Source organism: Danio rerio, chromosome 2, assembly GCF_049306965.1.
Source record: "Danio rerio strain Tuebingen ecotype United States chromosome 2, GRCz12tu, whole genome shotgun sequence".
Classification (NCBI taxonomy): Eukaryota; Metazoa; Chordata; class Actinopteri; order Cypriniformes; family Danionidae; genus Danio; species Danio rerio.
In genome coordinates this window covers 20,219,369-20,236,551 of record NC_133177.1, presented here as the reverse complement: position 1 = coordinate 20,236,551, position 17,183 = coordinate 20,219,369, and the positions used below count along the sequence as shown (strand labels likewise).

Genomic DNA, 17,183 nt, shown 5'->3' with positions numbered 1-17,183 from the left:
GTGAGAGACCCCGCTGTGAGACCACATGAAGTCTGAGGCCAAACAACCCGTTTTTCCAGTTGTCTTTATCTCTGTCTTGGCTTTCTAGCCTGTCGGGTTTCTCTCTTTATTTTTATTATTTTTTGTGGCAGCTCAAGAGAGGCTACACCATTGATTAAAGGTGACAGAAGAAAATTATAGGCTTTGTTGTGAGTTGTAACGTTATGTCGAAACTGCTGTCTCCCTCATAACTCCAGATGTTATTGGAGATGGATGAAAATTGGCCTGTGAGATACACTGCAAAAATGCTTTTCTAGTCCAAATATCTACATTTTTGAAACCAAGAAGTGTTTTTAGACAAGCAAAACATATTGTTGTGTTTCCACACTGATAAAATATACATTTAAAAAATGACTTTTGCTGTCTGTTTAAACTACGTATTTAAAATAAGTTGAATCAACACTATACTTTAGTTTTTTTTGGGACATCTTCATTGTTTTACATTCAACCCACTTAATTTTGTAAAAGTTATTAAGTTAACTTAATCGATTTGTGTTAGGACAACATGAAGAAATTATGTGGAACCCAGCATTTTTTACAGTGTATGAACAAGTAGTCATGACAGTGTATGTCTTTAATTCATTGCACCTTTTTGAACTAATTTATCATTTCTTGCTTACTTTTATAAGTTATACAAGCTGTTTTAAGTCAGTTTAACATAATATAAGCTCAATGGACTCTTAAGGTAATTTGATGCAGCTTAAAAATTTAAGGCAACTAGGACTTTTTTTTTACAGTACAGAAGTAATAAGTCAAAATTAAGTAAAAATCTGCCAATGGGCAAGCATAATGATCTTATTTTGGCTTTGAAGTAAGATTATTTTAATTTCCCCATTGGAAGATTATTTTGTTTTAGGAAAAGTTAAGGACAAACTCATTTGTGCTAAAAGAATTATTATTGCTGCTTCTATAATCTATGTAGTTAAAATCAACCGAATCTACACAATTATTGAGGATTTAAAAAAAAAAATTAAGTTAAGTTAATCAATTTGTTTTTGGACAACATTAAGAAATCGTGTGGAACCCAGCATTTTTACAGTGTAATCCGTATTTCCAGATGTTATTGAAGATGGAGGAAAATTGGCTCATGTCTGCTTGAGATACACTGCAGCAAAATGCTTTTCTAGTCCAAAAATCTACATTTTTGTAACCAAGAAGCATTTTTAGACAAGCAAAACAAATTGTTTAGAAGTAGTAAGTCAAATTTAAGTGATAATCTGCCAATGGGGCAAGCATAATCATCTTATTTTGGCTTTGAAGTAAGATTATTTTGATTTTCCATACTGGAAGATTATTTTGTTCAAGAAAAAGTTAGGGAAAAACTCAAAAAGAAAAACTTGTGCTAAAAGAAAATGATTATTGCTGGTTCTTTAAACTACATAGTTAAAATGAGCCAAATCAACACAATTCTTGAGGTTTTTGTAGGGGCTGCTTAAATCTAAAATCTAATTAAATTAAGAAATTTTGTGGAACCCAGCATTTTTGACAGTGTAATCTCATAACTCCAGATGCTATTGGAGATATATGAAAATTGGCCTGTGTCTGCTTGAGATACACTGCAAAAAAATAAAATAAAAAATAAAATAAATAAATAAATTTCTAGTCCAAATATCTACATTTTGGAAAACTAAGAGGCGTTTACAAGCAAAACATATCGTCTTGTTTGGTTCTACACTGTAAAGAATATATGAACAATTAGTCATGACAGCATGTTTTTTTATTTATGGTAACTTATTTACCATATAATATTTATTATTTAAATTAAGTTAGAACACGATTAACTTAGTTTAATAAGTTATGTAAGCTGTTTTAAGACTATACATAATTTAAGACAATAGACTTTTAATTTGATTCAGCTTAAAAGTTATGCCAAAAGGATGATGCTGCTTTTTCCAAGTACTTATTTAAAGTTAGCTTAATCAACACAATTCTTGAGGTTTTTGAGGGGATAACTTAATTGTTACATGTTCAATCTACTTAAATTTGTAAAAAATGAAGAAAAAAAAAACTTAATCGATTAATCAATTTGTGTTTGAACAACACATAAAAAAGGTCATTGATTGAGAATTAGTTTAATATTTGGACTAGAAACAAGACAAAAACTCTTACATTTATTTATTGCATTATTACTTATATTTTATAAAAGCATAGACTAACACATGTCCCTGTGAAATGATAGCACGTTTGGCGCTTTCACCTATGTGTGGTAGCTCAATACAACAAGTAAAGTAAGAGTTGCACAATAGGTTCCTTGCTCAACTTTTATCTTCAAAAAAAAAGCAAAAATGGTTCTTCCAAGTGACGCTTTTAGTTTTCTAAAGGTGGAAAGTTGGGAAGGGAACCGAGTTTAAAGATAGCACTTCTGTCTCGCTTTGTTTAGCATGAAAAGCTGAGACCTCCTGGGGCTGCGCCTCAGAGAACCGAGAGATTTCTCACTCAAAGTTGTGCAAAATTTGAACCATTACACTCTCTCTCTCTATCTCTCTCTCTCTGTCTTGCGCGCGCTTGTTAATCATTCACCAGTGCAGACTTGCAACTCTTAAACGGAATGGGGGGGTGGAGAACAGAACCTGATAAAAGCTTTTTAAAGAAAGTTTCTCAAGTCAAAAGCACTCTGATCTTTGCATCTACTTGCCTACTTTTGAAAAAAAAAAAAACTGAACTAGAAAACAGGAGCCCATCATAAAAGTTATCAGTTGGGCTCGACCACATCGTCTGTCACTCTTGACCTCCCACATACAGGCCGGTGACCTGAAATTCTTCTTTTACAACTCCGTCACAGTGGTGTCGCCAGCTGCTCTACCCAGCCGAGTGTGGGATCACAGCGAACAACAAACATCGTTGTTAATAAAGTCTTGTGGCGACACGTTTGTGTTGTTGGAGGATTGTGTGTAATGACATTATTTGCTTTTTTAGCAGACTGAATTCATTTGCTGGTCTGACTGGAATTTTGAAGCAGTTCGGAAGTCTTGCTTTTGTTATTGTTGCTTGAGTATCAGTGAATGTGGTTTAATAAGGGTGATTAATAAATTATATGAAGGATAATAATTGTGTAAATAATGCATTCAGCCTTGTAGTGGCTGTAAACTAAAACAAACAAATGGAAACCGGTTTTACCAGATGAACGACGACATTGAAATGTCAGGGAATTTTCCAATTCATTTAGCTGGTTCTAGTAAACACGTGTGGTAATATCTGGCAGACGTTTAAAGGAATTGGTTTACCATTTATCTGTTCGCGTAAGACTTTCTTTTTTTAGCTTTCCACACATCCTGTAATGGTTTTGAGAAAATGTAGCAGACATGATGGGATTTCTAGTTGTTCTGTGAATCAAATAAGTGGCAGGTTTTTAATATTTATTATAAATAGTAAATGTTGCAAAAATAAAATTTTTAATGGGCATAAAAAAATATCTAAATATTTATATTGTTTATTTTCCAATTGTTCTTTTTTTGTCAAGGTTGTATACAACTATTGTGTATGTAAGACAGACTTTATTATTACACTTTTGGTACACAATCTAAAACTTAGCCAATCATTTCATTATTGACTGGAGACCTTATTTTATAAGGTTTTATATTGCAAGTTTTCACTTATATCAGTGGTTCCAAACCTTTTTTTGCCTGAGACCCCCTTTTCTCTTGGAAAATATTGTAAGCCCCCTCTAAATTTAATGATATTATCGCTCATTTACGTTATAAGTAAAACATAAAAGCAAATCATCAGTGGGTCATTTGTACTGGGTACATCTTGCAGTATTGGGGATATGTCGTCTGCAAATGTCTCATTAATTTGGACTGCCTCACGAATTTGTTAACAAGAACTGTGGTTGGGTCAGGGATTCTTTGTTTTGAGAAAATGGAATAGAGCAACAGTTCAGGTAACTATATAATTATTTTCTGCATTTCGTGTTTCTAGTATTGCTAGAGCTGCGACCCGAAATGTTTAGAACTTTCTCTTTTGGTTCCAGTATGCTTAGAAACTTACTATTAGCTATTATCTTTTTTTGTGGAGAATAAATTACAAACTTGTCCACTTTTGTGTCAGCCAGGGGATAAAATGAACTAAGGCAACATGATCATTCTCCTAATTAACTTGTATCATTTTGATTGCACTTAACATTTATGTATTTAACTTAGGACAGCATAATTATAAAATCAAATCAATATCGTATTATAGAAACCAAAATAAATAAAAGGTTTATTGGTTACTATTTTAAAACCATTTAAATAAATTAAAATAAGTCGGTGGTTCATTCTGCTGTGGCTACCCCTGATTAATAAATGGACTAACCCAATAAGAAAACTAATCAATGAATGAATTATTAAAATCCAAAGTTGTGCTTGTTAACATTAGCTAATGCACTGTGGGTTAAAATGTGCTTAGATGAACTAATGATAGCTAACTTAAATTACATTAACTAACATTAATAAAGATTAATATATACTGTAATAAATGTATTACTAATTGATTGTTCATGTTAATACATACATTAACTAATGGACCTTTATTTTAAAGTGTGACCAAATATTTTTTATTAGATATTTTCTATTGAACACTTCAATCGTGTTACGTCAGTCATTTTTATTTGTTCCAATAGTACATTTGTAATAATTAGCACAAAGAAATCATAAACGAATATGAATCTTGTATTCAATTGGTTCGAAAGTACAAAGATTTATTAAACCACATTTTCATCACTAGAAAAACGGATGTAAAGTCTGCTTTTGGATGATAATTTTGTATTAAACATGAAATGAAAGTAGGCTCAAAGGCTTCAAATGATATATTTATTATCTATTATTCATTGTCAAAACCTTAAAATGTCTATAGCTATGTTTCCATCTAAAGATGCAAATTACATTTACAGTATGAGCAACACTGGAATATTGCATAAAAAACATGCGAATAAAGCAGCGTTTCCCTTCAGTGAGTCACTTCCTGATTAACTGGCGCCAAATATCAACTGTAAAAATAAAATTTATCGAGGCAGGAGAAGCTGAGTGAATCTTTTTCTTATATAATATATGACTTGCGCATTAGTAGACGATGCCGACAATCGCTGAACGCATGGTGGCATTTGAAGGCTTGAGATCAGAAGCACAGCTGCTCTTAACATGTTCTGGAGGTAATTAATAATATAATGACACTAATGTTTAAGGTGTTTTAGAGTGATCAAAACAACATTTTAGATGCTTTACAATGTGGTCAGCTTGCTGGTTTGTCCATTCACACATTTTGATCATCACATGATCTCTTACAACAAAATCCAATGAGCTTTTAAATGGAATCTGTCAGGTTAAAGTGTTTCCATCATAGTCAAATATTATGCAGCCCTAATGAATGTGCTTTCAAATTAGTCTGTTAAACTTTAGTTTATATGTTTAATTTTGTAATTAATTAGGCATTAAAATGCAAACGATCAGCAAATGTAAAATAAACCCTGAGAGAGCCAGTGACTTTACTGTCAACTAGCCTGAATCTGTCTCTCTGGCCTTGTTCCAGCAGGTCGTCTTTATTATTGAGCCCTGTCGTACATTATTGGTCAATGTTCCTGGCAGCCAGCGTGTGAGAGGGTGCAGTTTTGCTCGAGTGATGTGTCGGGACAGGCCTGGAGTGATGTGTGTGTGTGTTTGGTTGTGAAAAACATCAGCTGCAGTAACACTGGCCCCGTTTACACTAGTACGTTTTAGTTTTAAAACGGCGTTTTAGAATGAAAACGATCCGCGTCCACACTCGCGTTTTACCCAGCGTTTCTGAACTGCTCTCCGTCCACACCAAAACGCTGAAAACGCACATCACGTGACCACACAGACGCTCTCGGGCAAGCGCTGCGCCCATCTACCCAGATGAGAGCTGTGCTAGTCGGACTTCTCATCAAGCATCTCCCGCTGGATCTAATCTCACTATATTTATTAAACGGGATATTTCATTCATCTTGTTGTCTTTATCTAACGACATATTCCCTGACTTTGGGCATTGGAATCTATTACTTGTTCTCAGGTAACGTGTTTTGGCTGAGCGCAAAGATAAGTTAATGATTAATGTAACCACGTAGCCTATTCTGTATATTGACTGATCGCTTGCCTTTATTTCCTATAATGTATAAACTTATTGTATGTTATACTTTTTAAATGGCCATTATCAATTCTTAAAGCTGATACTCAGCAAAAGAGAGGGTGTGTTTCGTATTTTCACTGAAATTGAAAGGAGGCAGTTGTTATCAACTCCGTTTTGTTATAAATATCCACACAGTGAAGATGACACTCATCTTATGCAGCACGACGCCTCAACATTTCTGCTGTCTAAGTTGCTAATATTAAAATGAAAATAGGCAGTTCCTTATATCATGTTTACATTTTATTGTTGAGAAAGTGAAACAACGAAGCCAGGGTGATGTGAATGAAGTTATAAAGTACACTGTTCCCTTTGAAGATTTACCCGTGTCCTCGGTATAGTCTGTTTTCCATATCAAACTGAGAAGAAGAGATGCAGCCTTGATCAAACTTGCGAAGTCTGAACTTACACGGAGAAGATGCAGGACTGAACTGTGCGTGTTAGGCTACTTAATATTCAGAAAAAGCCCCAATCAGAGAGGCGAACGTCTGCAGCCCCGCCTCCGTTTTCAGATTTCTCCGTTTTCCATCATCCACACTGAGACGGAGCAGCAGCGTTTTAGAATGAAAACGGCCTCTCCAGCGTTTTCGAAACGATCCGTTTTCGGCGCTCGAGAACTCCGGCGTAGTGTGGACGGTTGGCGTAACCGTAGCAAAACTTATGCGTTTTCAAACTAAAACGCATTAGTGTAAACGGGGCCACTGACCCAATAGTTGGTTGAGTAGCCTCACACTCTTCGTTGAAGAGCAATACAAGTCGGTATTGATCTTTGAAGAATGTTTTGTTTAAAGATTGTGTCTTTTGTTTGAGCAAAAGCTCCTCTGTTTGTCATCGGCACTTCATTGAATAGGGTGTGATTACCTCTATTGTCCGACTCATTTCACGGCGGGTAATTAGCATTCACAAACATGCGCCTATAACTTTTGAGTGCTCAGCTTACAGATATCCGTATTTTATGCCTGCTAATATTCATCCAAACAGCAAAAGTCAAATCCGCTATTAAGGGTACAAATTAAATTTTATGACACGTTTAATGTCACAAGAGATGGATCTGAAATAACCGCACAAATCCTCTTTATTAAAGAGGACATTACCCTGCATACACAGGAACTCATTTCTCTCCTAAATCATCTTGTTATGGATGTGCTGATTGAAACAGCCCCCATTTGGCGGACTCCAAATGTTTGTAATAACGGTTACTGAGTGATATTTGCGGGTCTTTATGTGACTCCATTCTTAAAACGAGAGATTTGATTGGACATCTGAACACTGCCATGTCAAATTTCTAAATTTAAGATTTTGGAATTATTCGTAATGCCAGATTAAAACATGAAAAATTAAATTGGAACTGGGTTTTATGTATATTTACTAGTGTTGTTCCCTCGCAGTATAGAAAATAGTATTTATTATCAGTATTTTTCAAGGTATAGTATTGACGTTTGTTTGATTCTAACCAATCAAATGGTTTCTAGTATTAGATATGTCCTGTACCTTGTAAGACACTATTGTTGATGCTAAAATTGGTCATTTATTCACATGAAACGTGTTTAAACTGAGAGTTCGCCTAACCAATTTTAAATATTAGAAAAAGGTAGTCTAAATCCAACATTGGCTCATTTTGAAAATGTAGCTCTAAATAAATTTCTGGAGATCGCAAATTATGCAGCCAGAAGTGAGTATGGCTGCATTTCGTCTTTAAAACAAATGATACGGTGCAGTATGACGCCTTTCCTTTTCGCGCTTACCAGTAGTCGACATCGACCTCTGGTGCATTTACGTGAGAACAGCGGGCTTAAATGGCACTTGCGAGAGACATTTGAGATATCAAAAAGCATACACAGCAGCCTCTGGTGGGTTTGTGAAATCAAAAACTGCAAAAAAATGTAGCTTCTTGGAGGTATTTGGCGCTCTCCATAAATGTATAGGGCAGTATGATTTCAGAATGAGCCTGGGTTGTCCAAATCTCATCGCACACCAGATGTGAAGCACCATGTCACATCTTTTAGTATTATAAACATTGTTTTTATTGAGGGTAAACACACTTTTGCAATACAGCATCTGTTTGAATTGCTTAGCAACATATAGAAAAAAATGTAAAGACAGGGCACACTGCTGCACGGTGACGTGCTAAACTGTGTTGATCTGAACTCATTATTAGTTGTTTTGGAACTCTCTACGATCAGGCCTGAGGAGGAAAATACATTGAACACATGCCTACAAAGACAGCATACAGAAAACTTTCTTAATTTTTCTTAACAAAATTAAATCTATTACACACACAATTTGTTTTTACTTGAATAGAAGTATATCAAAAGATATACAAGATAGGGATACAGACAGTGTTCGATTTCCTTTGGAGTGAATGATGTCTGCTTTGGCATTAATGGCATAGAAACCACTGCAGAGCACATGGTCTGCTTCAGCCCATAGTGAAGGAACACAGAGTGCCTTACATACGCAAGTTGTCACAGATCACAACATGCATCAGAACCATTTGAATTATGTAGAATGCTGTCTTCTCACAGAGAAAAAATTGTCAGTCAGACTAAGTATTACTATTATAGACATCATAGGTATGAGTCTAATGCGCAGAGTTGTGCAATGACTTGTTATTGCTCTGGTTATTGGACTGATATACTTATATTTACAGGGCTTAGCGATTGAAAAGTAATTATTTTGACATTCAGAACTTATAATGGATCAGATATTTCCAGGTCGTTTTTTTTCAAATATTTTTTTTCTACCGCGTGTGGAGTCAAGTGGCACCACTCTGTTTTTATACTTCTTTGCCCTGTTTGCAGCCACATCTGCTCTCTGGTCAAGAAGGACGATGAACCCATTCTTGAACCTTCCCTGCTGGCACAGGATGTCAAAATTATGTCATATTGATGTTGCACCCCAACATACCCTAGTGTTGTGGGGACGTTGGATTTTGTTTGGAAATGAAAAATGGGTTGACGTCAGAACCCTATGTCAGGCTGACGTCAGTGTACAACGTCCAACGTAAAGTCAACCTAAAATCAACTCATTAACGTCTAATCATGTTACACCTTGACGTTGTGTGGATGTTACCACTTTACCATCTATTAGTTATTGGATTTTGGTCACTTTTCAACACATCTGAAAATCAACCAAATGTCAACGTAATTTTACATCGTTATTGGACTTCAAAAAAACATTGTCCTTAGATGCTGACTTGACATTGAATTTTGGTCACCTGACGTCATGACCTAAAGTAAATCTTACATCAACCTCATATGATGATGTTTGCCTGCTGGGTTACTTTGCACTACATTGACGATGATGGGAAGCCTTGAGATGGCATGTTTTACATTACATTAAAATTATAATTAACATGAAAATATTATTTTCAGTATAAGTAAAAAACGGACTGTTTTAGGTAACGGATGTTTTATTTTCAGTTATTCAACGTTAATGTTCAATAAATAGTCATATTTAGTAGATAGAGTTTGTTTCCTTCAACTATTTTAAAATCAAGTAATTCACCCTTCATTCAAAAATCTCTCATTTGTGATATGTGAGCATATTTACTGTACAAAACCTGTCAGTGAACTATGAGGGCGAAAAATAAAATAAATAAGTCAAATAATCATTCCGTAATCGAGTCAAAATGTTCAATTAATCAAGATTTTGATTTTAGGCTAAATCGCTCAGCTCTACATAGTTATACTCAGAGGTATACTTGTAGGTAGATAAATATTTATGAAGAGTTCAGATGCAAAAACCTCTAAATGCCGTCTGCAGTTTCCATCCTAAATGAGCCTTTTTCTCAGACTTCTATTTTTATGTTGAGCTATTTCATTTTAAGACCTTTAAAAGAGTGTATTCTTTGCCATAAACGTAAAAATGACTGAACCTACACACAGGAGTCTGCTAAAAATGCTCATTTTTGAGAGAATTTTCAAACGGATTTCAGAGGTTTTTGCATCTAAACTCTCCATCTGAACAGAAGTATATGTTCTTGTTTCAGTTGACATTATATCAAACATCGAATTAGAGATGTACGGGACTTTTAACACCTTGAAACCAAACTTACGAATTTAGAAGCGTCAATCTCCTTTGGCCTCCTGTAATGTTTAAGCATTAGGTCAGTGGTTAGAGTCCTCACTGACTACCTCTGAATGTGATTGAAGGTGGAAAAACTCAATGTTTTAGACCCCGATAACATCTTTATTGATCAGATCGACAGAAAAAAAATGCTTCTTAAGCCCAGCTGTCAACATTCAACAATTAAGTCTCGTCTTTGTGTTAAGGAAAATCATTTAGGAGGTTTGCTGAACAAAATTTTCCAAAGCCTTTCAAGCCCCGCGCTATTATTACAGGTGTAGACAATACTGGTCGAAAGCACACACACCTTAGGAGCCACAACTAATAATAGCAAAGGGATAATACCTGTCAGAGTTGTTTGTTCATTTGCTTTATGTTAGCTTTAGGGTATATGACTCTCTGTTTGTGCAAAAGGAACATTTCATTTTCTTTGCTAGACAATTGAATTCACCCCAACCTCGCCGCACAACAGCAATGTCATTAGGTATCAACAGCATTAGTTTTCAAGATGAGTGGCTCTTTTCCCTGCTTTAGTCATCTTCCTCCCCTCCCCAGAATGCTTTGCACAGCAAGAACCCCGGAACGTGATGACTTGTTTTGGATATATGAATTCATTTCGTTAGCAAGATGTCTGTGTGTTCGATTTCAAGATCTCAGTGTGTAAATGATGACATCCAACAACAAGAGCTTTAGCATTTACCTTAACAAACACTCCATTTCTAAACAAACATGACATTGTTTCATTATTTAGTAGAGCGTTTCTGAGGTGCCATACCCGACAGATGGTGTGCACTGGATGAATGTACTGGAGAGGATTAATAACTGGATTGTCCCACAGTGCAATTCACGATGAACATTATTGTTGGGTTTTCAGCCCATTGCCCCCCCCCATGAATCTTATCTTGGCTAAAACACCCCTCACTCAAAAAGCAGTGGACGGAGTCGGCTTGCTAATGGGATTGCTAATCCTTAGTTTGTTTCTGTGTAAATCTTGCCGCTGATGGAGACGACCCTGCCCTTGTAAATAAAAGCGATTTAGCTCGTTTTCCTGGCAAGCTGTTTGCTCGGATGGGATCGTGAAGAACGCAACTGTCATATTAAAAGAGTAAGCAATAATAAAAGCATAAGTCTTCGAGTTTGGCAGCTAGACTTGGCGCTTAAAGTAGTATGATATGCTTTAAGTACGTTAGTATTTTTGAGGTCAATCTGGTATTTAGAGGTCGCATTAGACTTGGGCATTTTGGTCATCAGACATTTGCTAGCTTTTAGTTTCTTTAAATCTGTTTGAGTCAGTGACGAGTATTAGTGTCTTGGATAAATAGAATAAACACATTATTATATATTTATTATATTTTACCAATTTTTTATTTATTTAGTGACTTTTTTTTCACTTATTATTCAGTCAATTGCCAGTACAGTCCAACCAAGTTATAGTTATCAATAAAAATGTTTTATATCCTGAACTAATTATCGACTATATATTTTAAGATAATGTTTTAAGCTTTTTTATTTTTGCTGCATGTATGAATTGCTTTTTTAATAGATCAGGAAAAGAGTGAGAGCCATGTCTGTTTACATTTTAATTGGTAGTGTGACAATCCCAAATTTCACAGATCACATTACGGTTTTCTAGTCACGGATCAGAGTATTTTTCCGGATCGGCCAAAAATGGGAGGAGACAAATGTAATTGGCTTTCAATTTATGACAAAAACAGTACTGCAAGACACTTTTGGTTCCAACAAACAGAACATACAACCTATAATTTTATTTAAAATAAAATGAAAAAATAATCAGCAGAATAAAAATAAACTGTAAAATATTCTGTGCTGTGAAAAAAATCACTGTTTATTGCTGATAACACTAAATGTAGAAATCTAACATTATAATTTGCACAACCCATATTATTTTTAGTCTCATTTTCAATCAATGATTCACTTATTCACTCATAAAACTTCATGCTTTATTGCTAGATGGATCATTTTTGAACAATTATTTAGTGGCATATTTTTGAAACACAGATCAATCGTGATCTGTTACACCCCTTATTTTAAATATTTGTAGTGTGTCCTTTGCAGTTTTGTAATTGCTTTTATTTTATGGTTATCTTTCATTGGGTGTCATATTTACATGTAACTCTGCCTTCTGTAATTGCATTCCTTTTTGTTAATGCTTTCCATTTTGGACTAGACAACAATAAGACAACATGTCCTTTATGGTGATGGGTGGGATTGTGTCAGTTAATGAAATGTGGTGTCCTTAAACACAAGTGGATAATCAGATTCTAATTAACATTGACGTTTTGGGCTACAAGACACTAAACCATGTCAACACCACAGTGGAGATGTGGACAACTCCCTGTCTCTGCAAACTAAAATCACCCCAGTGTGACACAAAGACATCTCGGCCATTTGCTGACCTGACAGGAGCTGACTTTTCTTGCCCTTTCTTCCTTGAACCCACGTTAGGTCCTTTGGGCCACCATAAACAAAGGGTGTCAGGTGACGCATGTGTTTGCTTCAGCTCACATATCCCTATTCTAGTGAATTTAATTGTTATTTAATTGTGAAGCAAAACTAAGACTACATTTTCGTTAATTGAAATAAAATTCACACTAATTGGAAAACATACATTTATAAAAACATAAATATAAAAATAAATTAAAGTTTTTAGTAAGAACCTGTAAGTAATCATGTGGAGTAAAAATGACCTGCAACTGTTATGAGAAGTACCTGTAGATGGCGCTTTTATGGACAAACATTTCTTTATTTGCCAAACACCAAACAAAACTAAGGGTGTCAAGTGATGCTTGTGTTCGCCTCAGCTCACATTTCCCTATTCTAGTGAGTTCAATTTGTATGTGAAGCATCATACCTTGCCTTTATATATAGTACATGTGCCTACCAAGGTTATTTCAGTAAACAAAAACTAAGATGACATTGTCGTTAACTGAAATTCAATTCACAATAAATGGAAAACATAAATATTAAATAACATAAATATAAAAAATATATCAAATAAATGTAAAGTTTTTCATAAGAATCTGCAAGTAATCATTATGTGGTGTAAAAATGTCTGGCAACTGTTGAAAGAAGTACATGTAGATGGTGCTTTTACAGACAAACAATTCTTTATTTGCCCAAGAAAACACAACATAACAAAGAGTGTCAGTTGATGTGTGTTTGCTTCAGCTCCCATAACCATGTTGTAGTGAATTTAGTTTGTATTTAATTGCGAAGCATCATACTTAACCTTTTTTATATAAAATACATGTGCCTACCAAGGTTATTTTAGTAAACAAATACTAAAACTACAATTTCGTTAACAAAAATTAAATTCACAATAAATGGAAAACATGAATATATAATAACATAAATAAAAAAAACAAAAAATTTTTTTTTGTAAGAATCTGTAAGTAATCATCATGTGGCGTAAAAATGTCCAGCAACTGTTAGGAGAAGTACCTGTAGATGGCGCTTTTACAAACAAACATTTCTTCATTTGCCAAAACAACAACAACAACAACAAAAACATAATATATAATGTTAAATATGAAGAAGTTTGTCTGATTTCTTCAAAATTTGTACTCATTTTTGTTTATGTTGCATTGTATGGTCTTGGATACAATCTCTGTCCAAACAATTTTTTTATTTGAATTGCTAAGTGGTCACCAATTAAATTACAAAGAGGTCAACACTTGATGTGCTGTTAACTCTGTTAAACTACAACTACTAACATTGAAACTAAATAGAGTAAAACTAAAACTAACAAAACGATTATTAAAACAGACTAAAATGAAACTGAATTGTACAGCAAATTTTAAGAATCGAAATAAAAATGAATCTAAAAATGCAAAATTATAATAACCTTAGTGTGTACGTAGCGCAGTGGTGCGTATAACCTGGTGTTCATAAGTAAATGTGGGTGTTGCTGATGAACTCTGTTTGCTTCAGCATGAGTCTGTGCATGTTCTGTTGGCAGAGCTGCAAAACCTGTTTGAGACGGCGCCAACATCGCGTGTCTGTTGAAGAGGTAATTGATAGTCTGAGAACTGTTTTTACTGCAGGTACATCCACCCCGCAGCCACGGCGGGGGGTGCGGGGGTGGGTGAATGAAGCAGTGAGAGCAGAAGGGTGAAAATCGAAGAGCACCAAGTGGGAAAAGGAGGTCTAGACAGTGTGGAAGAGGTGGGAGATAGATAGCGAAGGAGTAGATGGATGACCCAAACAAGATGGATTTTATGTCAGGTTCCGGACAATCTATTTCATGCGACACATTACAGTGTCGACATGTCGCGGCCAAGCAGATGGAAGGATTTCTATTTTTGCCAAGTAATGGCTGCAATGTGAAATAGTCTTTACCCTCAAGATTCACAGCTTCTCAAACTGAAAATAGGAAGGATGTTGTCAGATGTCGGCTGTCAACCATACAGTCATCTCTTTTCCGACAGCACTGAGGTCGTCAAGGTGAAAAATAAAGCAGAATCATTCCTTGATATTTTTCTGATGAAAAAAATGCATTGCTGAGTCCACACTGCTCACTGGAGGATTGTAAAAAGCCTTAAAAATGAAGTCACTGTCTGTGGTGTGTTTAATCAGCATTGGAGATTATCAAGCAGTGACACTGGGTAAAATATCAAAGGTTAGTTTAGTGAACACTATTTATTCTAAAAAAATAAAAAATAATAAAATCTAGGGTTAGGTTAATTCAATCAGTGTAAAACTATACTTGGTCTGGAAGGCCAGTGTATGGCAGACTTTAGTTCCACCCACCTTAAAAAACATGGATAGAAATTTCTAGAATCAGAAAGACCTTAGATAGCTGGTTCGGGTGAGTTTGGTTAAGGTTACCATTCCCCATGCTTTTTCATTTGCCTTTCTGAAAGGAAAAAACTACTTACATGATATATATATATATATATATATATATATATATATATATATATATATATATATATATATATGTTTACAACATTAAAACAGACTAAAAAGTGAGTAAGCATACATGCCGAACCAGTATGTAGCGCAGAGATATTGGCAAAGAGATGCACAAAATTGGACAAGACTTGGAGCATGCATAAACCTTGTTTTTTTATACATTTGAGTTTGCATGTATGATTTGCATTTTAATAGATCTGAGAAGAAAAAAACAAGAGCCAGTTTTGTTTACATTTCAAATATTTACAGTTTATAGTAGAGCTGGCCGATAAATCAATTTTATCTATTACATGGAGTCAAAGAGCTCGGAATCACCAAGAGGCGACACTCAATAGAATGCTCCATTGCAACAGCAGCGCCCAGCAACAGCCCCGGATTCCGCCATTTTGGAGTGAAAGCGATCGGCTGTCCTTTGGATCTAATTGCTGTCGCGATGGCAAGCAGCTGCTTTGTTTTTATTTATTTATTTATTTATTTAAAAAGCGCACTAAAGCTGAGATACAACCGGAAAGACGACAATACAACACTTGCTATCACAATCATCAGCACTTGCACTAATAGTTTATTTTACAGAGTTATAATATGCTTTTGTTTTATTGGAATTTTCATTCCAAAATGGCCGCTGTGTCATTTAGTGGCTGTTTCCAAAATCGCACTAGAGTGTCGCTTCTTGGTGATTCTATGCTCTTTGCTGGAGTTCCCCTCTGGGAATTTAAATCGAACGATTTTTTTGGCCTCATAGCTCAGACCTATTTTATAGTTTTGTAATTGCTTTCATTTTACAGTTGACTGTCATTGAGTATCATATTCATATTTAATACTTTGATAATTTTGCCTCAGAGTTGGAGAAAAAATGGATTTGCACTAAAATGGAGAAGTAAACATACAGCTTCCCTGTAGCAGTCTGCCGCAAATAATACCATACCATAGTCCACTATTGTTGTTGTCGCTGTTACATGACGTAGTGATGGCTGTTTACAAGCTGACAAAGGAAATCATAATTTCACAAAATATGCAGATTAGCTGATCACACAAAAACACATGGATGTCATTTTCAGATTTGTCAACTCTAGGACCAAGATTTAAACACAAATAGGGGTTTCACTCTCCCGAAACACCAGATCCATCTGGACAAAATGCCTATACAATACAAAACAAGTAAAAAAGAGAATGTATTCAGCTAAACACATCTCTGTGTCAACAAGGCCTAAGGCTAGAGCTAAACTCTGGCAGACAGCGGCCCTCCAGGAACTGAATTTAACACCATTGGACACCACAGTAGCTGACCACTGTGTCCCAACCCTAATACACATGGCTGGAATCTCACAGTGTGTTTGTGGTTAAGTGGCTTGTCTTGTCACCTGAGTGGGCATTTTAGAGGTAAATTGATTCAATGATCTCTCATGCCGTTGTTATTTAGTCACTCTGCTTTATTGCAGCACATCAGCCAAATTTGCTTGGCAGGTTGTTCATGTGTTTTGAAAATGTTGCTAAAATTTGAGCAAGAGGTTTTGAGTTTTGTCTCAGAGTGGACCTCTTCTATTCCACTGTCGGGGAGGGAAACGGTGTGGCAATATAAACCCATTTTGCAGAAAAGCACATTGACTCTGCTTTGGAGAAGGAGGCCATGGTAGCTCTTTTGATCTCGCTCCTTTCAAGTGAAACCCTGGGTAATTTGCCTGTCGCGGTCAAAGTGAGTCACAAGCTGTCAGAGAAACCCTTTATGCTGTGGAGAGTTTCAGTGAAAAGCAACTATCAGGCTAATCCCTCTCTTCTTCCTCTCAGCTTCGCTGTGCACTGCCCTGTTTGTTAAAACCATCGCCAAGTTGGAGTGAAAGAAACTAATGACTTCATCCACGTGAAATACAGCAACAGAACACTTTCCCATACCTGCCGCTCTCACCGGCGGGGAAGCAGCACTACAGGTTCCTACGATTCATCCCTGAATGCTAATGGACCTGCTCAGCTTGCCTCCATGTTGGGTTCTCTTCAGAAAAGCAGCTAATAACCCATATCTGCCAGCA

General features: G+C 35.6%; 1 protein-coding gene across 26 annotated transcripts in view; it reads left to right on the top strand.

Annotated features, from left to right (window-relative positions):
• ptprfb (protein tyrosine phosphatase receptor type Fb) overlaps window positions 1–17,183 on the top strand; it is a 368,812-nt gene that overhangs the window by 119,623 nt on the left and 232,006 nt on the right.